Source organism: Gymnoscopelus microlampas, assembly GCF_963454915.1.
Source record: "Gymnoscopelus microlampas genome assembly, chromosome: 20".
Lineage (NCBI taxonomy): Eukaryota > Metazoa > Chordata > Actinopteri > Myctophiformes > Myctophidae > Gymnoscopelus > Gymnoscopelus microlampas.
The window spans coordinates 33,433,556-33,457,257 of NC_139957.1; the positions used below are offsets into that span (position 1 = coordinate 33,433,556).

At 41.5% G+C, this 23,702-nt stretch overlaps 1 protein-coding gene across 1 annotated transcript in view; it reads right to left on the reverse strand.

The window, feature by feature from the left end:
• LOC311036623 (signal-induced proliferation-associated 1-like protein 1) overlaps positions 1–23,702 on the reverse strand; it is a 125,197-nt gene that overhangs the window by 89,567 nt on the left and 11,928 nt on the right. Inside the window, exon 2 of the mRNA XM_084045447.1 lies at positions 7,998–8,051. The gene's annotated coding sequence lies outside the window, so the exon portion shown is untranslated. The remainder of the gene's footprint in view (positions 1–7,997; positions 8,052–23,702) is intronic.

Sequence of the window (23,702 nt, forward strand, 5' to 3'; positions counted from 1 at the left end):
TTTTTTTAACCCATTCGATTCGGGAACGCATCCGTGTCACTTAAGATGTCTTTGGCTATTCAAAAATAGCAGATATACAAGCGCCGAGAGCACAGAGTGCCACGCTATGAGCTTGTAGATCTGCTATTTTTGAAAGAAAATCGTGAAAATGTTTGCACATTTTTTTATATAATATATTCAAAAATTTGCACAAAATGTATACATATTATATATACATTTTAGCTCAAATCTTTGCTTCTGGGGGTCCCTGGAACAAAATGTTTTGAGATGGGGGGGGGGGCTGTGAGACATATAATTTTGGGGGTCGTTGACATGAAAAAAGTTTGAGAACCACTGATATTAAGCAACATACGTTTTTTTTTTTTAAACAAATATTCAAAGACTTGCACAAAATGTCATGATAAAAAATAGCAGATATACAAGCTCATAGCGCGGCACTCGGTGCCGCGCTATGAGCTTGTAGATCTGCTTTTTTTGAATAGCCCTAAGTAATGGTTATACAGTAGCTGAAAATCTAAAACAAATACACAGCATGCGTTCCTGGATTGAATGGGTTAAAACAACAACGAGAAGCATCTCAGGTGGCAAGTTTTTATCTGACTTTCTCTCCAGACACAAAACAGGAAACCTTGGGGTCTGTGGGAGAGGAACCAGGGAGAAGACTTTGGAAGAGGAACAGGACTGTCCATGGATGTGGCTTGGCGTGCCTCCAGAGACTCCCGAGGTGTGTGTTGTGTTGTGTTGGAGAGAGCTGTGTGGTTGGTTGGCTCCGCTCCGCTCAGAGCTGCACCCAATGTGAACCAGCGCTTCTCATACTTTTTCAAGTCAAGGACCCCCCCCAAATAGATATGTATTTTTGGCCGTGGACCCCCCGTCTGAAAATGTTTCGTGCCGGGGACCCACAGAAGAGCAGATTTATGTAAAAAAAAAAAAAAAAATCTAAATTAGACATTTTCCAAACATTTTCAGTATTTTCCCAAACAATTGCAAAAATAGCCTATTTTTGAATAGCCAACGTTTTATGGGATAAAGTGGTTAAAATGATTGTGATGCTACGTTAACTACTTTAACAACCCCGAACCCCACTTTGAGAACCGATGTTGAGAACAGTCTGGAGCCTTTTCACACAACAATAGTGGTGATGAGGTGGAGAGACACGGAGACACAGCCCCCCCTGGTTTGCCAAATGCTTCGACTGTGTTTGATGTTTTTGAATTTGAATGCTGAAAAATGTACAGTTTTGGTTTCCACCAGACAGAGACAATGTACTTTATACAGAGGACTACAGTATATGTCGTCGTTACTATCGGGCAGAAAACCTTGTTTCTCCATATTTCAACTTTCTATGTTTAATTAATTAATTAACAGTGTCACACACACACACAAAAGTAGCGGGAAAATAGCCGTGGTTAAGTGTGTCTGTGGGTTTTATAAACATGGAACCAATTAAGTGTATTAACAATAGGTTGTGACTGAACAATAACTACATTGGATCCACAAATAAAAAACGTACGGGTCCATTTGGTTCCACGTTGTACACTCTTTAAGACAGGGATGGCAAACTCATTTTAGCTCAGGGGCCACATGGAGGAGGGCCAGAGGGCCAGAGGGCCGGACCGGTACCGGACCGGTAAAATCATGGCATAATAACTAATAATAACAATAACAACAACTTCAAATAGTTTTCTTTGTTTACTTTACTTAGTCTTAGTTAGTACAAGCACATTCTGAAAACGTAAACTTCACAAATAGGGATGGCCAAATGGAAACATTTTATTAACCGTTTACCGTTAGGCCTTACCGATTAATTAATCGATTACGTTAAGAAAAAAAATGTGTTTATAAAATACATTTTATTTCAAAGGGCCAAGTCCACACAGTTTGTTTTGTGTCTCCAGCAGAGTTTCTAGTGTCTCTATCTCTCTCTGGAAGAGGTTGCACATGAACTCTGCAGCCGCACTGAGGCGCTCCAACACAGACAATATCAATAAAAAGACGAGGAAGAAGAAGAGGAAAGTGGAAGTTACGTGTGGTTGCAGGTGTAGACTTGGCCAAAAAGCAATTAAAAAAATTTTGGCAAAAAAAAAAAAAAAAAAAAAAGATTTTAATGCTTTGCAAAATCATCTCACGGGCCGGATTAAACTAGTTAGCGGGCCTGATACGGCCCGTGGGCCGTATGTTTGACATCCCTGCTTTAAGAGTTACACACCTGTAAGGGGTCCATTTAGAACCCCCTCAAGGAACCCTGAGGGTCCCTGAGGACCCCACTTTGACAACTACTGGTCTATAGGAGCTGCTAGTGGAACCTTTCAGGCTCTTAACCCATTCAATCCGGGAACGCATTTGTGTCATTATACATTTTTAGCTATAACTATTATTTTATACTTTGGCTATTCAAAAATAGCAGATATGCAAGCTCATAGCGGGGCACCGAGTGCCACGCTATGAGCTTGTAGATCTGAAAAAAATATATATATCGTGAAAATTTGTGCAAATCTTTGAATATATACATTATTTTAAACAACATTTTTAACTCAAATCTTTGCTTCTGGGGGGTCCCTGCCTGGAACAATATGTTTTGAGACGGCCAAATACATATGGGTATGATGTTTTACCCATCAAAATATGTTGTTCCAGGGACCCCCCCCAGAAGCAAAGATTTAAGTTAAAAATGTTGTTTTCAAGAAGAATATATGTATTCAAAAGGTTTGCACTAAAGTTCAAGATTCAAAAATAGCAGATCTACAAGCTCGTAGCGCGGCACCGAGTGCCGCGCTACGAGCTTGTACATCTGCTATTTTTGAATAGCCAAAGTATATAACAATGGTTATCGCTAAAAATCTAAAACGACACAGATGCGTTCCCGGTCTTAGTGGATCAACGTTAAGAGCATAAATGGAGCTAAATGAACCATCACAATGCTTGGTCTTGGCAGACACAGTTTTAAGAGTCTCTGGACGTAGTTGTTTGCATGCAGTTCCAGCTCCCAAGTAATACAAAGCCCCAATTAGCCTCTGGTTGTGCTAGAACCCACAACTTCCCTCCAATCAGGGAAAAAAAATCGGCCTACTTGGGGATCCATAAGCTCTTTCACCGCACACATGCATCTATGACTGCACGTACGCAAACACACACACTCTCACACACACAGGTTATGCACTTCAATTACAAAGGCATCTGGTGGCATTATTAACCACTTGAACCCTGGCCTGTATACTTTTTTTCCCAACCTCTACGTCTCTCAATATCTTCGGTGAAAATAGCCGATCTACAAGCTCACAACGTGCCGCAAACTTGTAGGAGCAGCTATTTCCACCTAATGTTCGACCCCCCCCCCCCCCCAAGAGAGGGAGGCTAAAGTTTCATGAGGGTTAAAAAATGACAACAACCACTCCTCTATTCTCCTTGACAGTGTAGTAGAAAACACACACAGTCGACCATTTCAATGCACACGCACGCACACGCACACACACACACACACACATAACCTCTCTGCAACCTACCATTCATAAAAAGGTGAAAAAGAGTCAAAGAGGGTTTGTTGTTGTTGGGTGAAGACGTTCCCTGAGAGAACGCTTTGAAGCTGAGAACGCTGCTACAGGCCCCGGGGCCAATGCAGAGTAGATGAGAGAGAAGAGACCGAGTCAGTCAGACACGCTAACAAGCAGACAATGCTGGAAGAAGTACTACATTTGTTTTATTTAAGTAAAAGAATCAATGCTGCAATATTGAAATACTCTGTTACAAGTAAAAGTCCGGAATTCAAAATGCACTTGAGTAAAAGTACAAAAGTATTGGTATCAAAATGTGCTTAAAATACAAAAAGTAAAAGTACTCATTATGCAAAATGTCCCATTTCAAGTTAAAAAAAAATAGCAGATCTACAAGCTCACAACGCGTCGCAAACCTGTACTACAGTACTAGAGTAAAATATACTTCATTGCCTGGGCGTCACTTATGTGTTTGCAGCACTGCAGTGTCCCATTGTTTTCCTGGTGAAATAGGCCAGATTTATGCTTAGTTGTAAGCGTGTGTCATGCACTGAAAATAGCAGATCTGCAAGCGTTGTGACCTTGAAGATCAGCCATTTTTGTTGTGTGACACAGAGCGTGTGCAAGTATAAATCAGGAGGAGGTGACATCGGCCTGATTTAGGCCTCGGTTCCGTGCTGGTGTCACACATCAAAAGCAGCAGATCTACAAGCTCACAACCTAGTTCTGCTATTGTTGCAATTGCTATTTGTGTTGCTATTACTGCTGGTTTTGTTGCAATCTTTATGTTGAGTGACACAATCATGCACTGGGGACTGGGCTTGTGAGCTTGTAGATCGGCTATTTTCACAAAATCTGCATATTTCTTACAAAATATTTGATAGTTTGGTCAATTTGGTATTAAAAAGGGTCTTAAAAGTAATTAAAATGTAACTTTAGAAATGTGCAGATAACCTGTATAAACTTATACTGTATGTTGGTTTGTTTACTGTTGAGTGAGACAACAATGTTGCACATTAAGCTAATCATCTGGGGACCCCGCAAAAATAATTTGGGGACCCTTGCTGTATGGTGTGTGTATCCCCCCTCCCAGGCATGTGGAGACACTGATTTATAGGATGCAGAGACACACACACACACACACACACACACACACACACACACACACACACACACACACACACACACACACACACACACACACACACACACACACACACAAAAAAACTATTCAACCTCTCTCTTCATCTCCCTGCGTCAACACCATGATAATTACTATGCTGTTATCCCTTCTATTTTAATCACTGATGGAAACTGTTACACCCTGTTTGTGGGGCTACAGTGTCACACACACACACACACACACACACACACACACACACACACACACACACACACACACACACACACACACACACACACACACACACACACACACACACACACACACACACACACACACACAGAGGGGCAGACCCCAGCCTGTGACGGGGGGTGTGTAACTGTGTATGTTTGCTAACAAACCACTGGCTTTGTGGCCCTTTAGATGTTAAGAAGGGATTATTTACCTTTTTCAGGGAGCATGGAGGAGAGGTCACTGTCACTACTACAAAAATGTCCCTGTCCCAGTGCCCAGCCCTGCGTTGCCCCATTTAACACAGCACGCTGCTGGGACAGAAAGAAAGGAGGGGGGAAAAAAACTCTCTCTCCTCTCCTCTTCCTCCTTGCACTGGAGCTAATGGAAGTGGCCCGGTTGCTCAATCCAGCGAGGCAAACCTTAGTGGAGAGGCCTGCGAACACTTACTGCATTGTTAGCTGTGATTGGGTTTCAGAATAACATTCAGGAGAGCAGAAATAGCTCCGGAAGCTGAACAGAAAAATGGGAGATGCGAGAAGTGGGAGAGTCTCTCGTCATCATCATCCCACTGCCTGTGTGATATGAGCTGTCATCATGGACTGAAGCAGGAGTAGGTGAGGGAGAAGACACTGAGTCAGTCAGACGCGCTAACAAAGCGCACAGAGGCTGGAACCAAGTACGCCCATGTTTTACTTTAAAACCGCTCGATCAAGGTTTTCTTTGGCTATTCAAAAATAGCAGATCTACAAGCTCATAGCGCGGCACCGAGTGCCTATGCTCGCTATGAGCTTGTGGATCTTGCAATTTTTTTAAAAATATTGAAATTCTTTGAAAATCTTTGTATGTATATATACATTTTTAACTCAAATATTTGCTTCTGGTGGTCCCTGGAACGAAATATTTTGAGATGGGGGGGGGGGGGGTCCGCAGGCAAATATATATCATTTTGGAGGTCCCTGACATGAAAACTGTTTGAGAACCACTGATATATATAGCAACATAAGTAGAAAAAATAAACTGTTAGGATTTAGAAGACATTTGTAGAATCCCCTGAAGCAAAGATTTGAGTTAAAAAAAATCCCTTTGAAAAATATATATATTCAAAGATTTGCACAAACTTTCACGATAAAAAAATTAATAGCAGATCTACAAGCTCATAGCGTGGCACTCAGTGCTGCGCTATGAGCTTGTATCAGCTATTTTTGAATAGCAAATAGCAAGAAATCTAAAATTGACACACAGATGTGTTCCCGGTCTTAATGGGTTAAGTAAAAGTAGCAATACCACAATGTAGAAGTATGCTCTGTCACAAGTAAACGGCCTGTATTCAAAATGTTACTTCAGTAAAAGCACAAAAAAAGTACAAAAGTCTATCTCAGAATTGTACTACAAGTACTAGAGTAAATGCACTTACAGTTGCCTGGGCAACTAAGTAGTATGTACATTTTAAACAGCATGGTACAGTACAGTACAGTACAGTACAGTAAAACATTTGGGCTGAAAGGATAAAACAAAAATGTCCTGGGGGACTTGTTTCCGTTGTGGTCCTATGTGTATTCAATTCATCAACATCAACATAGAATGAATATTTTCCCATGTTTGTGCTACATTTGGGGGGTAGAAGATCGTGGGTGTCCATGGCCTAATCAGGGGTGCACTGGTGGCCAAAACAAACTGGAGGAACGCTGTGGTGTGAAGCGTCATGTGACACCACGGCGTTCCAGCAGTTTTTTTTTTTGCGCGTGCGTTCCCCACGATTCATAAGCCAAGTACCCAAATGTCTACTGTGCATAACAGGTTTACAGGTGAGTGTGCAAAAGTGTGTCCTCGCTCCTCACATACACAGCGGTATATCCACCTGTTTCCTAGGCTTGTGTTTTCCACTTCCTGTCGGATTTCATTGGATATCATTAGTCATCTGACCGGTTTCATTGGATTTCATTGGATCAAAAGACAGGAAGTGGAACACAGTGAAAAAGCCTAGGAAACAGGTGGATAAGCAACACAGCATTTTGGCTACAGTACTGCTGCTGCCACAATTAACCCATTAAAACCGGGAACGCATCTGTGTCATTTTAGATTTTGTTGGCTACTCAAAAATAGCAGATCTACAAGCTTCTAGATATGCTATTTTTGAAAAATAATGAAAAAATTCAAATCTTTGAATATATATATTTTTAAAGCGATTATTTGTAACTCAAATCTTTGCTTCTGGAGAGTCCCTGGAACAAAATGTACAAATGTTAAAAAAAATATATATATATATTCAAAGATTTGCACACATTTTCTCAATTAAAAAAAAATAGCAGATCTACAAGCTCATAGCGCGGCACTCGGTGCCGCGCTATGAGCTTGTATATCTGCTATTTTTGAATAGCCAAAAGAAATCTGAAATGACACAGATGCGTTCCCGGTCTGAATGGGTGAAATCGTTAATCGCAATTATTTGTGTGATAATTAATCGTCGCGTAAAATGCTCATAATCGTGACAGTCCTATAGGTGAGCAGAGCAGAGCAGAGCAGAGCGGGACATGGGGCATCGATACCGTACCGTACCGTACTATAGATCATGGCATTTGGAGTTTGGGAGATGAGACGGGTCGGTGCGTTAGCATGCACCGCTACACACTGGGCTGAAACACGCCCCGCGGCTGGGAACACTGTGACCACACTGCCGTGTGCCTCAGTGTCCTGCTGCTCTGTGCACGTGTGTGTGTGTGTGCGTGTGTGTGTGTGTGTGTGTGTGTGTGTGTGTGTGTGTGTGTGTGTGTGTGTGTGTGTGTGTGTGTGTGTGTGTGTGTGTGTGTGTGTGTGTGTGTGTGTGTGTGTGTGTGTGTGTGTGTGTGTGTGTGTGTGTGTGTGTGTGTGTGTGTGTGTGTGTGTGTGTGTGTGTGTGTGTGTGTGTGTGTGTGTGTCTATTAGTCACTTCCCCAGTGCCAGTCTAAAACTGGGCCCAGGCCAAAACACCCATTTAGTCCCTAACGCCCACAGCCACCAGCCATGGAAACACAATGGGGACACTCAATGTTTCCTCAAAATCCTCTCTCTCGCATGCACACACACACACACACACACACACACACACACGCACACACACACACACACACACACACACGTTCCATTCCATCCACACAACAAATCAAACATACCTTGACTATCTGGTATCTTCCAAACCAGTGATGTCACCAACGACCATGTTGTTCCTAAAAACAAAAAAACAATCATTGTTCAATATTATTCCACACAAAAGATCAGGTATAAAATACAACTAAGTACAACTAAGAGTAAAAGTACAATATTTGCCTCTGAGATGTAGTGGAGTAGAAGTAGAAGTATTGGAAATCGGAAATACTCAGGCAAAGTTACAAATACCTCAGAATTGTACTTAAGTACAGTACTTGAGTACATGGTACGGTACTTAGTTACTTTCCACCACTGCAGATGCCAATATGCTGCATAGATTCTGTATAGGAGTGCCGGTGAAGGTCAGTTGACAGAGACCTGACAGATTCTATGTGTTGGGGGGTGTCAACATGGCACACCCCCGCAATGTTTGGAAGTAATCCAGTAGCCTGAGTGTCCCCTAACATCCTCGGTCACAAGCCTCACACACACAACACAAGACACACTTAAAACGCTCTCTATAGCAGACAGTGCTTCTCTCAGAGTGGGGTCCAGGGACCCCCAGGGGTCCTTAAGGGGGTCCTTATTAACCCATTCAATCCGGGAATGGCATATATGTGTCATTTTAGATTTTTTTAGCTATAACCATAATTTTATACTTTGGGCTATTCAACAATAGCATATCTACAAGCTCTCGGTGCCGCGATACGAGCTTGTAGATCTGCTATTTTTTATAAATCTTGAACATTTTGTGCAATCTTGAACATTTTCAAGCTATTCTTGAAACAAAATGTTTAACTCAAATCTTTGCTTGTGGCGGTCCATGGAACAAAATATTTTAACAAATGTTATATAATGTTGCATTAATATATATTCAAAGATTTGCACACATTTTCACGATTTTTCTAAAATAGATGTAGTGGAGTAGAAGTAAAAGTATAGACAATTGGAAATACTCCTGTAAAGTAAAAGTACCTCAACATTCATTTTATTTAAGTACAGTACTTGAGTAAATGTATTTAGTTACTTTACACCACTGCTGAACAAAAACACTCTATAGCAAAAAAAAATATCACTCATTAAAAAAATGTCTGACAAATAGCTCATTTAGCAGGAGCTGGGAGAACAGAACATGTCATCATGGTACTCTCTCTCTCTCTCTCTCTCTCTCTCTCCTCCAGCAAATGTTACAAGTGTTAACCAAAACACAGATGGAGCAACAGAATGTGCAGATCCACTGACAGACTGCAGTGACTCATGAAAAAAACATGGGAATGTCCAGTGGCTCCCGCAGACTGCAGTGAGGAAATGGACAGCAGCCGGGAGGGGGGGGGTGGGGGGGGGGGTACTTAAAAAATACCACAACCCTGTCTGGTTTCAGAGCCACGAGGTTTTATTTAAAACACACACACACACACACACACACACACACACACACACACACACACACACACACACACACACACACACACACACACACACACACACACACACACACACACACACACACACACACACACACACACACACACACACACACACACACACACACACACACCACACACAGCCGCCTCATGGAATGGAATACTTTTTCAGCTGGAGACCCTAATCCTTTATTAAAATTGTCTGATGGGATGGCAGGTGGACCACGGCCACGTCACTCTGACTTAGACATAACCATAAACAAACCCGATACGCCTATATATAGGCAGGACCACGGCCAGTTCACTCTGACATAACCATAAACAAACCCGATACGCCTATATATAGGCCTGTCACTATGACTCACACATAACCATAAACAAACCCGATGCGCATATATGGTGATCCGGTTGTCCAGAGCCACAGATCCGACAGCTATGCCCATATTTGGTCATGTGCATATATCATATGAGACCAACACACACACACACACACACTCACACACCTGTTGCTCAGCACCATCATATGTACACGGTATTCAACACTTGGGGAAAGAAACCCTCTGGAGTGTCTCAGCTCCAGACCCAGAGTTGTTTTCCTATTATTATTATTATTATTTTCCACTCTTATTTTGAGTAGGACCTTATGATATGATTACTATTGTTGATTTCCTTTTTATTTTATTTTTTGGTATGTTTTTGATTTTGGTATGACTTTTTTCCTGTGTATTATTGTCATGAGTTATTTTCAATAATACATGTATAGGATTTTCTAAGGCACTGTTACTTTAACAAAAGTCACATGACTATTTTAAGACTCAGGTGTCTGAATGGATGATCACATTGACCTCTTTTGATTGGCTGTCATAGCCTCAGAAAGTATAAAATGTTTGTCAACCTGTCTATACCCCAGCTTGAGAAAGGTCCGAAGGGACCGAAACGTTGCTCTTTTTATTAAACTCTGAACAAAGCAAGCAGCTGTGTGCGGGGCGGGCCTTATCTTTTTATTAAGATTTTTTTGAAGTCAGCTCCAGACCCAAAAGAGAAATGTGTAGTATTGCCCAGGACCCAAAATGTACAAAGATGCATTATGAATTAACCACTTGAGCCCCATTTAAATATTTGAAAATCATTAGAACGTTATTTTTTTTTATTTGGAAAAAAGTTAAGTATAAAATATATATTTTCTTAAGGAAAGGTAAAACCAGATATTGAGTCGTGTGACCCATGAAAACAGCAATGGGTCGCGGACGCCATGTTTGTGAACCACTGGCCTATAGGAGGACAGTGACATGTTGCTGTGGGCCTGTGGGCCTGTGGGCCTCCGTCCCCTTATGTTGACGTTGACAAGACCTGATGTGACAGGCTGAGCAGACGGTGTGGGAAGAAGAAGGGTCAGGAACTCTCTGACCAGAACAGTGGGAGTGCTGCTGAACGCAACATCACTGGAGGCTGGTCTGGTGATAAAAGCTCCGGGGGGGGGGCACTCAAATAAAGTATCAACCAAACGTTATTGTCGCTGTCGGGCAGAAACCTCTTATCTCCATATTTTAACTTTGTGTTTTTTTCCCCCGTAAATTAACCCATTGAGACCTGAAGCCGATTTCTACAAAATGTCTTCTAAATCCCAACAGTATTCTGAAAAATGTATGTTTCTATATCAGTGGTGCTCAATCTTTTTCATGTCAAGGACCCCCAAAATGATATGTATTTGGCCGCCGATCCCCATCTCAAAATGTCTTGTTCCAGGGACCCCCAGAAGCAAAGATTTGAGTTCAAAATGATCGCTTTAAAAGAATATAAATATATTAATTTGCACACATTTTCTCGATTTTTCAAAAATAGCAGATCTACAAGCTCATAGCGCGGAAGAATAGCCAAAGTGTAAAATAATGCTTTTTTTAGCTCAAATAAAAAAATGACACAGATGCGTTCCAGGTCTTATGTGTTAAAACCCTACTGGATCATACTACAGCGTCACACAAAATGTGTAATCTTTTTTTTAAAGATTTACACCAATAAATGACATAACCAAAATATGGACACCAGGTTGAAAGTGGTAGAAATCGGATGAATAATTGCCGATACCGATGTTGTAAAAACAAAAGACGAATAACGGCCGATATATCAACCAAACCAATATGTGGGTCTGGTTCTAGTCTTTTTTTTTATTATAGTATGTTATGATCCAAGGAATCCAGGGGGGGGGGGGGGGGGGGGGGCAGGTCCACAGGTTGAGGAGCACTGCTGTAGTGTTTAGCAGTGGTGGAAAAAGTATTCCCATTTTTTACTTAAGTAAAAATATCAATACCCTAGTGTAGAAATAGTCTGTTACAAGTACAAGGTCGGTATTCAAGTATTGGCATCAAAATGTACTTAAAATACCAACAGTAAAAGTACTCATCATGCAGAAGGTCCCATTTTACTCATTCTCAAATGTATAGAAATCCTTTAATACGTGTCGCAGAGCAATGCGTTGTGAGCTTGTAGATCGGCCATTTTGAAATTGCCAAAGTATATATACATAGGTCTGAAGTGGTTTTGTAATAATAATCAAAATCTACAAAGTAACTTGCAAGTTTTCAAAGAATTATAGTGGAGTAAAAAGTACAATATTTGCCTCAGAGATGAACTGTAGTGGAGTAGAAGTAAAAGTATTGAAAATTGGAAATACTGCACTAAAGTAAAAAAAAAAGAACAATACCTCAAAATGGTACAGTACTTGAGTAAATGTACTTAGTTACTTAACACCACTGGTCCTGTGAGTGCACAGTCAAGGTGAAAGGTTGGAAGCAATGGTGGAAGAAGTAACTCATATTAGCAGCAATGCCACGACGTAGAAAAATACAGTTACAAGTACACTGTAAAAGGCCTGTATTCTAAATTTTACTTGAGTAAAAGTATTATCGTATATATATATATATATCGGCATCAAAATATACTTCAAAGTACCAGAGGTATAACTACGGTACTCAAGTTTTCCAAAATGTCTCCAAATCAAAAAGTCCGGAATTCAAAATGTGCTTGAGTAAAAGTACAAAGGTATTGGCATCACAATGTTCTTAAAGTACCAAAAGTACTCATTATGCAGAATGTCCCATTTCAAGTTTTCAAATGTATAAAAATCTCTTGAAAATAGCAGATCTACAAGCTCACAATGCGTCGCGATAATGTCCCATTTCAAGTTTTCAAATGTATAAAAATCTCTTGAAAATAGCAGATCTACAAGCTCACAATGCGTCGCATCGCGACGCATTGTGAGCTTGTGGATCGGCTATTTTCAAATGGCCGAAATGTATATAGGGCTGAAGTGGTTACTGTATGTTTTGTAATAATAATCAAAATCTACAAAGTAGTAACTAAAGTTTTCAAACAATTGTAGTAGAGTAAAAGTACAACATTTGCCTCTGAGACGTAGTGGAGTAGAAGTAAAAGTACAGAAAATTGGAAATACCCCAGTAAAGTAAAAAATCCACAAAAGTGTACTTAACCTACAGCACTTGAGTAAACGTACTTTACACCACCGCGCTCAATCATATGGGATGGTTAAAATTGCACTCAAGTAACAGCACTTGAGTAAATACTTTTATACTTTCCACCACTGTTTTTCTTAAGGGGATTTTTTTTAGGGGGGGTGTGGTGTGGTGTGGTGTCGAAACTCCTCGTAGGAGAAGAAATATAAAAGCGATAAAGAGCCGCGCTAAGCACTTCTTTAGCGGGATGAAAACCTTGAGGCTTGCTAGGTGCTGAGTACAGGGGAAAAGCTGGGGTAGAGCTGGGTGTCGGAGAGGGTTGTCAGCCGTGGTGGAAAAAGTACTCAAATTCTTTACTTAAGTAAAAGTACCAATACTGCAATATAGAAATACTCTGTTACAAGTAAAAGTCCAGAATTAAAAATGTACTTCAGTAAAAGTACAAAAGTATTGGCATCAAAATGTACTTGACCCATTGAGACCTAAAGCCGATTCTACATGTCTCCTAAATCTCAACAGTATTCTTAAAAAATGATGTTTCTATATCAGTGGTGCTCAATCTTTTTCATGTCAAGGACCCCCAAAATTATATGTATTTGGCGGCGGACCCCCATCAAAGTGTTTTGTTCCAGGGACCCCCCAGAAGCAAAGATTTGAGTTAAAAATGTTCGCTTTAAAAATATATATATTCAAAGATTTGCACACATTTTCACGATTTTTCAAAAATAACAGATCTACAAGCTCACAGCGCGGCACCTAGCCCAAAGTGTAAAATAATGCTTTTTAGCTCAAATCTAAAAATGACACAGTTCCAGGTCTTAATGGGTTAAAGTACTAAAAGTAAAAGTACTAAAATGTTTGAAAATAGCAGATCTACAAGCTCACAACGCGTCGCATCGCGCTATTTTCAAATAGCCTACAGTAAGTATAACATAGGACTGAAGTGGTTAATGTATGTTTCATAATATCATAATTTAGATCTGCAAAGTAACTAGTAACTAAAGTTCTCAAATAATTGTAGTGGAGTAAAAGTACAATATTTGCCTCTGAGATGTAGTGGAGTAGAAGTAAGAGTATTGGAAATTGGAAATACTCAAGTAAAGTACAAAGACCTCAAAATGGTACTTAAGTACAGTACTTAAGTAAATGTACTTAGTTACTTTCCACCACTGAAGCTGGGGTATAGCTGGGTGTCGGAGGGTTGTCAGTGGAGACTAGAGAGAGAGAGAGAGAGAGAGAGAGAGAGAGAGAGAGAGCATGCAGTGATGAAAGGGAGAGAGAGAGAACACAGGAGGAGGCTGGGGACCCATTATCCTGCCCAGGAAATCCCCATGGGGACTATAGGGGGGGGGGGGGCTGTCTCACCATTATGACATTTCACTCCAACATTCATTGTCACACAAATAATTTGCGATTAACGATTTCATTTTGTGTTTGTGTCGTTTGGAACGTTATTGGAACATAATGAAGACATGATGTACATATCTTTTTTGGCTTTCAGCCTTTGTAAAGGAAAGTTGCACAGGGCTAGATATGACGCATAACTTCAATATACAAAGACATTACTGACATATTTAATCATTTTATAATTTAAAAAAAAAAATGTAAAATGGCGTAAAGGGTTAAGGTTGTTACACACCGGCGAATATAGCGAATATACGCAAAATTCGGACTCGTTCCGAATAATTAAAAGACGCTTTTTCGCTTCGCTTTTTCGCTCCATGTACGGAGCCATTGACTTTATAAGGTTTTTTAAAAAAAACGCATTATTCGCACGAAAAAATCTCCCCGGTGTGTAAGGACCTTTACGGTTGACCCGTTGTAAGCTTGTAGATCAGGTATTTATTATTTGAAAATCTATGCACATTTTTCACATGGAAACAATCAATGACAATTATGTAAAGTAATTGTGATTATTTCAAAACATTCTACATGTCTCCTAAATCCAAACAGTTTTCTGAAGAACGTATGTATCTATATCAGTGGTGCTCAATCTTTTTCATGTCAAGGACCCCCAAGATTATACGTATTTGACCGCGGACCCCCATCTCAAAATATGTTGTTCCAGGGGGTCCCAGAAGCAAAGCTTTGAGTTAAAAATGTTCGCTTTAAAAATATATATATATATTCAAAGATTTGCACACATTTTCACGATTTTTCAAAAATAGCAGATATACAAGAGCTTGTATATCTGCTATTTTTGAATAGCCAAAGTGTAAATGCTTTTTAGCTCAAATCTAAAAATGACACAGATGCGTTCCAGGTATTAATGGGTGAATGAATAAAAAATAAATATTAAAATATTAAAAGTTGCACAGGACAGCGTGTTGTGAGCGACGAGTTGTGAGCTTGCAGATCAGCTATTTTGAGAGCGCAACCAAACATAAAATGACTTGTCTTTTAGTTCTACTGGACCACTACACATGTTTTTATTTGTTGACGAAATTGTCAGTATATTTCGTCATAGTTTTAGTCATCATAGCATAGTTTTTTTTTCCATCAGTGAGCAAAGGTAGTCAACGAACATTTTTCGTCATAGTTTTAGTCGACGAAATTAGCACTGGCTGTTGGTTAATTATTATTATCAGTAATCATGTCACTGGTAATCAGGCATAGTCATGTTTGTTGCCGATTTTTTACTTTTATACTTTGTAATTTTATATAATCATGCGTGCCAACTTTGTTGGCTAAAAATGTTGTATTTATTTATTATAGTGTTCTACATAGGTGGAGGCCTCGTATAAGCCCTCTGGGCTTCTTGCCTCCTCCCAGCACATTTTCCCTCCTATACATTTGTGTACTGTTTTGTATGTTGTTGTTTTTTTTTGTGCTAAAGAAAAGAAAAGAAAAGAAAATTCCCGGCATAAATTATGCTTTATAGTTCAACCCCCCTCCTGATAGAGGCCGGGGGAAGAGTCCTTCACTCTTTGACTCGGTGGAGAACACAGTCCCAGCAGCCTGTGTCAGGGTGGACAGGTCTTTTTCTGAAGCATGCGGTAATGCTGCTGCACTCGGGCACGCCGCCAAAATTATCCTTCTGCATGCAGGTTCACAAGTCACTATTCACACACACACACACACACACACACACACACACACACACACACACACACACACGCGCGCGCACACGTTTGTATTAACTATACTTGCGAGGACATCAACATTTTTTTGGTTGCCGATTAAGCCTAAAGCAGAAAATACTAGCCAAACTAAAAAGCTTGCAATGTGACGCTCTGTGAGCTTGTAGATCAGCTATTTTCGGTGAACGACAACCGGCGAGCAACTAAGTATAAATCAGGCATAATAACCCAACCCACAAACCCCTTAAACCTAACCTCTAAATGGTAAATGCCTAATATAACCTTAACCCCAACCTGAATCTTTTCAGAATTGTAAGCCTCTAACATTTTTTGTTAGTGTGAGGACCAAGGAAAACAGTCCTCACAATGTCTATTTCTCATGTTCTACTATACTTGTGTGGGGACATATGGCCCTCACAAATATAGTAATACAAGCAAGCACACACACACACACACACACACCTCAGCCAAAAAGACATACTGCGTCTAATCCTGTGAACACGGTGGAAATATACACACACACACACAGAGTAGGACAGGACAGGACACATCCACAACAGCGTAGGGAAGGGAAGGTACACAGCAGCAGCACCAGCAGCACACATAAAGCATGCCCCCCCACCCCCGCACACCCCCCCGGGCCATCGATTCCTCTGGCACGTGGCCAATGTATCGCCTGCTGCACTTTGAGTCCAATTATAAACAGTCAGGCTGCCAAGTTAATCAATTCATACAGAGAGTCATGTGGGCAGCCATATTTCAGCTGGTGTTGCGTAACACAGGGCAGCCCCCTGTCTGCTGCTAAATCACAGTCCAAAAGCCTGCATGGTGCACTTCTCTCTCTCCCTCTCTTTCTCTCTATCTCTCTCTCTCTCTCTCTCTGCCAGCCTGCACTGCAGACTTTAATCCATTAGGAGCGGGAACGCGCATCATGTGTGTCATTTTAAGATTTATCAAAAAATAGCAGATATACAAGCTCATTTTGGTAGATTTCCTATTTTTGAATATAAATCGTGAAAATGTGTGCAAATCTTTGAACGTATATTTTCAAAGCAAAAATATATATGCAAAGATTGTGCACACATTTTCACGATTTTTCAAAAATAGCAGACCTACAAGCTCGTAGCGCGGCACTCGGTGCCGCGCTATGAGCTTGTAGATCTGCTATTTTTGAATAGCCAGAGAAATCTCAAAATGACAGAGATGCGTTCCTGGTCTTAATGGGTTAAGCATGCACACGCGCACACACACGCTCTACCCACCTCTGAAACTGTGACATGTTTAGGGCTGTCACGATTGTGTCATTTTTTTACGTGACGATTAATTGTCACACAAATAATTGTGATTAACGATATAATTGTGTTTTTTTTGTCGTTGGAACACCAGAAAAGGCTTTTTAGGCTTCGTAAACAAAAGGTGCACAGGGCTGATATGACAAATAATGTACATCATTTTATACTTAAAGTGTGATAGAAAAAAAATACATGAATAGTGGAAATAGCTGATCTACAAGCTAAAAACACTTGAAAATGTTTGAAAATATATGAAAATGTTTCAACACAGAAACGATTATGCAAAATATAATTGGGATTATCTCAAATAATTGCGATTATGTAATAATTGTGACAGACCTAGTGACATATTGTCATATCATCCTCCCAAACACGGCGTCATCATCCATTTCAAAAGAGCAAAATGAGCTATTATTGAGAGCAAAATGAGCTCTCAATAATATCAAAATTACCTGTAACAAATTAAACTAGAAAAAGTCTCCGCCAGCAGACTTGGGAATGTTGGGAATGTTCTACTTCTTATGTTCTAATTCTTACAAAAAATAGAACATGTTACTGTGTCATAGTAACATGACACAAGTGTCCTATCCGTCTGTATAAGTGTCCTATCCGTCCTGTCTGTATAAGTGTCCTATCCGTCCTGTCTGTATAAGTGTCCTATCCGTCCTGTCTGTATAAGTGTCCTATCCGTCCTGTCTGTATAAGTGTCCTATCCGTCCTGTCTATGTAAGTGTCCTATGTAAGTGTCCTATCTGTCCTGTCTGTGTAAGTGTCCTATCCAATTGTTACAATATCCGCCATTTCTCAGCCATTTCGTGATTATTCCTGTCTTACCTCACTTTGAAAGAGGCACAGACTCTTTCAAAGTGACACATGTATTTATAGGCCGCTATACGTCACTAGCCAATCAGACCACACTATTTCACCGTATTGTCACGTGTCACGTGAGGCTTGACCAATGTTAGCTTGACATGTAGAAAGTGAAAACAATGTCTCCTGGCGGAGACAACTAGCCCTAAACGTATACTAGTGGACTCGTAGTGTGTGGCATAGTCCCGATGCCACATATGCTACACGTTTTAAAAGACAGTATTTCAGCATGAACTACAATCGTGTCCTACCTGTTCTGAACAAAACCTGGAGACTGGCATTTCAATTATTGGGTCTTATCAATAGAGCCATTGCACGGTATGTATGGAGATATCCAGATTATGTCCAGAGCCACATATCCGACCGCTATGGCCATATATGGTCATGTGCAAACATGGGACCAACATACTTCAAACTCGGCGTGCGCATGGCCAAGGACTCGAGGGAACGCGGTGACCGCCGCCCAGTCGTTGGGATATGCGGTTGTCCAACCGCCGATTCGACCAATATTTCCATATATATACTGAGGGGATCTCCATATATGGGCATAAAAGGGACAAGAACCGACAGATACAGAGATATCCATATATGGGCATAAAAAGGGACACAGACAGACGGCTACAATGGGTTCTCTGACCAAGCCCCCCCCCTGTGCGGCCCGAACTCTAGATGTGAGGGCCGAGTAGCGGCCAGAACCGCTAATATATATAAAACTACACATTTGACCGTGTACGGACATGTCTATGACGCCTGTTCCAAAACCATTTCTATCGCAACCCACCTAAACCAGTAAGCCTTCGCTTGCAATTCTCCCATTCATAATAATGTCCCTATTCTGGGCGTGTCAATACAGGCAAACGTTGAGAGAAAATAAGTAAAATTGTCGATCTACAAGCTCACAATACGTCATGTTGCGTCACATTTTAGTGAGCTTGTAGATAGGCTATTTTCCAACAAAGACATCTGGTATAGCAGGGGGGAAAGGGAGGGGACCCCTTGGGAGACCCCAGTCGATGAAGTATATATATAGGGTTTAAGAAAAAGAAGAGCGCATTCACACAGTGAACCACAGCAACAGTAAAAAGGGCCATGCAGATTAAAAAAATACACTTTATTAGCTGGACAGCATCAGACAGTCGTTCCAATAATTCTCGTGTTTTAGTCCCGGTCGGTGGAGATGCGGAGTGAAGCGGAATGCAATTAACATGGCCTCCTTATCCCCCCGGCTGGCAATAATCCCAGCTTTGCATCAACACAAGTCACAGCGGAGAAATCATGCCGAGTTTTATCCTGGAACTCTGTGTGATCCCCTTCATTTGCATCTAACAGTGCATCTCTCCAATGTGTGGCTGTGCGTGTGCGTGTGTGTGTGCGTGTGCGTGTGCGTGTGCGTGTGTGTGTGTGTGTGTGTGTGTGTGTTTTGTGAGCACAATCACAGCAAACGCACAAATAGCACACACACACACACACACACACACACACACACACACACACACACACACACGCACACACACGCGCGCGCATCTTCTCCACAAATAGCAAATACACACTCAGCAAAATGTAAACACTAGGGATGTACTATTATAAGTTGACGGGGAGATAAGTACATGTTGAAGTTTCTGTGCTCCTCTCCTCCAGTCAATGTAAACAGTGTGGTTGCTTAGCAATAAATCAAGACAGCTAGGTGCTAATGAAGCAGTGCTTATTAGCCGCACTAGCACAGTATAGCAGCACTACAGCTTACAGTATAGAGTAGAACAGGTAGACTGCAGTGGAGAGACAAACAGTGGTATATCAGCAACGAAGTTGCTTCTGTCGGGCAGAAACCTCTTATCTCCATATTGCATTTTTTTGTGTATTTTTTGGGAGTCCTTGAAATTAAATGGTTTGAGGAGCACTGGCTTAAGAGGAGCAGAAGGCCACCATCCAGGACTGTGTAGTGTACACCAGTGGTTCTCAAAGTGGGGTCAGGGGACCCCCAGGGGTCCTTGGGGGTGGATTCCAGGGGGTCCCCAGCAAAAGTATAATATCGCGTCACAAAAACATTGGCCAAACCGTAAAACAATGTGAGAAAGAGGCAAAACATTTTTGAAAATTGCCGATCTACAAGCGCAACGATTTCTTGGCCTACAACCACCACCCAAACACACAGATTTAGGTGTGTCCTCTACAGACCCCGCTGGCAGATGATCCGTGCTTTATTGGTTCTCGGAAACCATTGGTCCAATCGACTTCCCAGTCGGCAGCACTGCACACCCCCCGGGTCATCTTCAGGGACACACACACGTTTGAGGTCATTCCGTTGGGACAGTGGTGCCAGAGTTATAAATACATACATACATACAGAGGGTTCTGCCATTTATAGTTCGATATAGGCCCCCGGAAGGGCCACTTCGTTCCACAAGGTTTAACCTGGTGTACCTAATTTGGGCATGTCCTTATAAGCGACAATTTTCAGTAAAGTGCAACACTTTTTGCCGATCTACAAGCTGACCGTGTGTAGATCGCACAGTATAGAGGTTCAAAGTGTTTAAACTGATTTATGATGCTACATAATAAGTTCACTTCTTTAGCTGGGGACCCCCTGGAACCCCCTCAAAGAAACCCTGTGAATCCCTGCCCGGACCCCACTTTGAGAACCGCTGGGCTAATATGGACACATCATCGTCCACAAGGTTTGGCTTAACGCTGTGCATAATGCTGTGTGCATTTGTTCCTTCCTGCAGCAAAAGCTCTAGCCAGGGTTTATCCACCAATTCATCAATGAAATACACAGGAAACAGGCAGAGAGACAGAGAGACAGAGAGACAGAGAGACAGAGAGACAGAGAGACAGAGAGACAGAGAGACAGAGAGACAGAGAGACCGAGAGACAGAGAGACAGAGAGACAGAGAGAGAGAGAGTCTGGGACAATCAGCCATGTTTGTTATTAGTTGGCTCTATCTGCCCTCTGCACCCGGAGCCAAATGGAAATGTTTGGTCTCCGACAGGGATGCACCCATATGGACATTCTGGACCCATAATAACCATGTTTCAAATGACCAGTTTGGCCAAACGTTTTCATGCCAAGGACCCCGAAAATGATATGCATTCTGAAAATGTTTTTTTGTGCCACAGGGACCCCCAGAAGAGAAGATTTGGGTGAAAAAAAGGACGTGCAAGCCCTGCAAACACGGCACAAAGTGACTGGTAAATGAATGCCCTACTTGATCACACTATAGTAAACTATGCAAAAGTATCAAAGAATAGCAGATCTGCAAGCTCGAAATGTGCCGTGAAGTGTTTCGAGCTTGTCGATCTGCTAATCATTTTTGCCATTTTTGAACATCCACCCGACACAGACGATATGGACAAACCAACAATCCTTCATCAATTAACCAATTAAACCCTACATACTGACATGACCGGTGTCCCCCAGGGGTCTTCGATAGCCCCCGCCCCCACCCCCTACTTTTTCCACTCTAAACCAAATCACTTCACCGAAAACAGCAGATCTACAAGATCAACGTTTTGGCCAAATGTTCGCCCTCCCCCCCCCAGTCTAGGGACGCTATATACAGTGAATCGATTTTCTGCCCTTGTAATAGTAAGTCTTAGATAACAACAGACTGAAATGCCTTTTTATATAATAATTACAGAAATAGTTCCGAGTGGAATGAGGGCACATGCGTGTGCGTGCGCGTGTGCGTGTGCGTGTGTGTGTGTGTGTGCGTGCGTGTGTATCTATATATACACAATATAAAACAGCTGCCAGTCCACCTGTATTTCAAAGAGAACCAACGTCAGCTGTATCTGTATCCAGGATAAGGAAGCGCTTGGTTCCCAGCAGTCTCATTCCAGCCTCCCAGCAGCCCTGCACTGCCATGGGCCGCATGCTGCAGGAACTCACTCACTACACAGGGTGGAAGTCCTACCTACGCTGTCGGGGTGGAAACCTTGTAACTCCAAAAAACTGTTACCTTTCAGGAAATGGGGGGGGGGGGGGGGAGAGCCTTTGGTCCAATGGATCCAATTAAGTTACTATTTGGTCACAAACAAGCTCTTGTTAATTAGGGGTGTGCCGATATATCGTCCCGCGATATATCGCGATACGTTTTCGCGACGATATGTATCGTTTTGGAAAAAAAAATTTTTTTTTTTTTTACAATCATAATAATCAGGCATGCAAACGGCCCCGAAGTGAAAAGAGTGACAACATGTTTTTTTTTCGGGTCAGGTGTCATACTATTTGGATTCAAAACGGCTATTGTAGCTGAAAAGCTACAAGTTTGCATGTCTGAATAATGCAAAAACAGAATTATTTGTTTGCATTTTCTTTTTTTCTCCTCCATATATTTTCATAATAAAAAAAGTGCGTATCGTATCGAAATCGTATCGAAGTTGTGAGCCAAATATCGTATCGTATCGTTTTGTGAAATTAGTGTATCGGCACACCCCTATTGTTAATACTTTTCAATGGTTCGATGTTTAGCCCATTAAGACCTGAAAACGTCTTCTAAATTCCAACAGTTTTCTGAAAAACATATGTTTCTATATCAGTGGTTCTCAAACGATTTCATGTCAAGGACCCCCAAATTGATATGTATTTGGCCGCGGACCCCCATCTCAAAATATTTTGTTCCAGGGACCCCCAGAAGCAAAGATTTTAGTTACAAATGTTCGCTTTAAAATAATATATATTCAAAGATTTGCACACATTTTCACCTTTTTTCAAAAATAGCAGATCTACAAGCTCATAGCGCGGCACTCGGTGCCGCGCTATGAGCTTGTAGATCTGCTATTTTTGAATAGCCAAAGTGTAAAATAATGCTTTTTTAGCTCAAATCAAAAAGTGACACAGATGCGTTCCAGGTCTTGGTTAGAAAAACCAACAGACAGACTTAACTCAACTTTCACTTAAAATAGATGTTTCAATGCGTTGAGATGAGACGCATCGTGAGCTTGCAGATCCGACTACGATTTGCTACTTTTTCTTGACACTGTAGTATGACGAAGTAAGGCATTAAAAAGGCAAAAAAAAAAGTTTAAATACGGAGATACAAGGTTTCTGCCCCGACAGCAACGAAATGTATTCCCTGGTAAAAAAAAAAAGAAAAAAAGAGGATGTGGAATCTTGGGAGCAAATATGAAGAGGGATTTCTGAGCTGGAATGCAGGAAACGCGGGGCAGCAAACGGAATAAAAAGGCCAGAACACACTTTCGCCGTAGCAGCAGAAACAATGTTCTGCATGCTTTGCTTTAATGTGTCTGAGTATCAGGTGCCTGGAAAGAAGGGAGAGAAAAAAAAGAAAGGGGAAACCACCCGCCCGCCCGCCCGCCATGCACGGTTGCCTCGTTTTTTTGCCAGCCAGGGTTTCACCCGCCACCCTGGAAATAACAAAAATGCAAACTAGGAATGAGGGCGAGCTGAACAGACCTGTCTCCTCCGGCAGCGTTCGAGAGCCGTATACAGTACACACTCTCCGGCTGAAGCCAGCGGGCCAAGCCCTCACGCATTCCTGCATGCTTCTCACATTTCTGTCCACAGCGGGGACAAACTAGTAAAGCCTCTGTGGTTTTGTTTGGGGAAATATTTCCACTACTGCCCACCCAGTG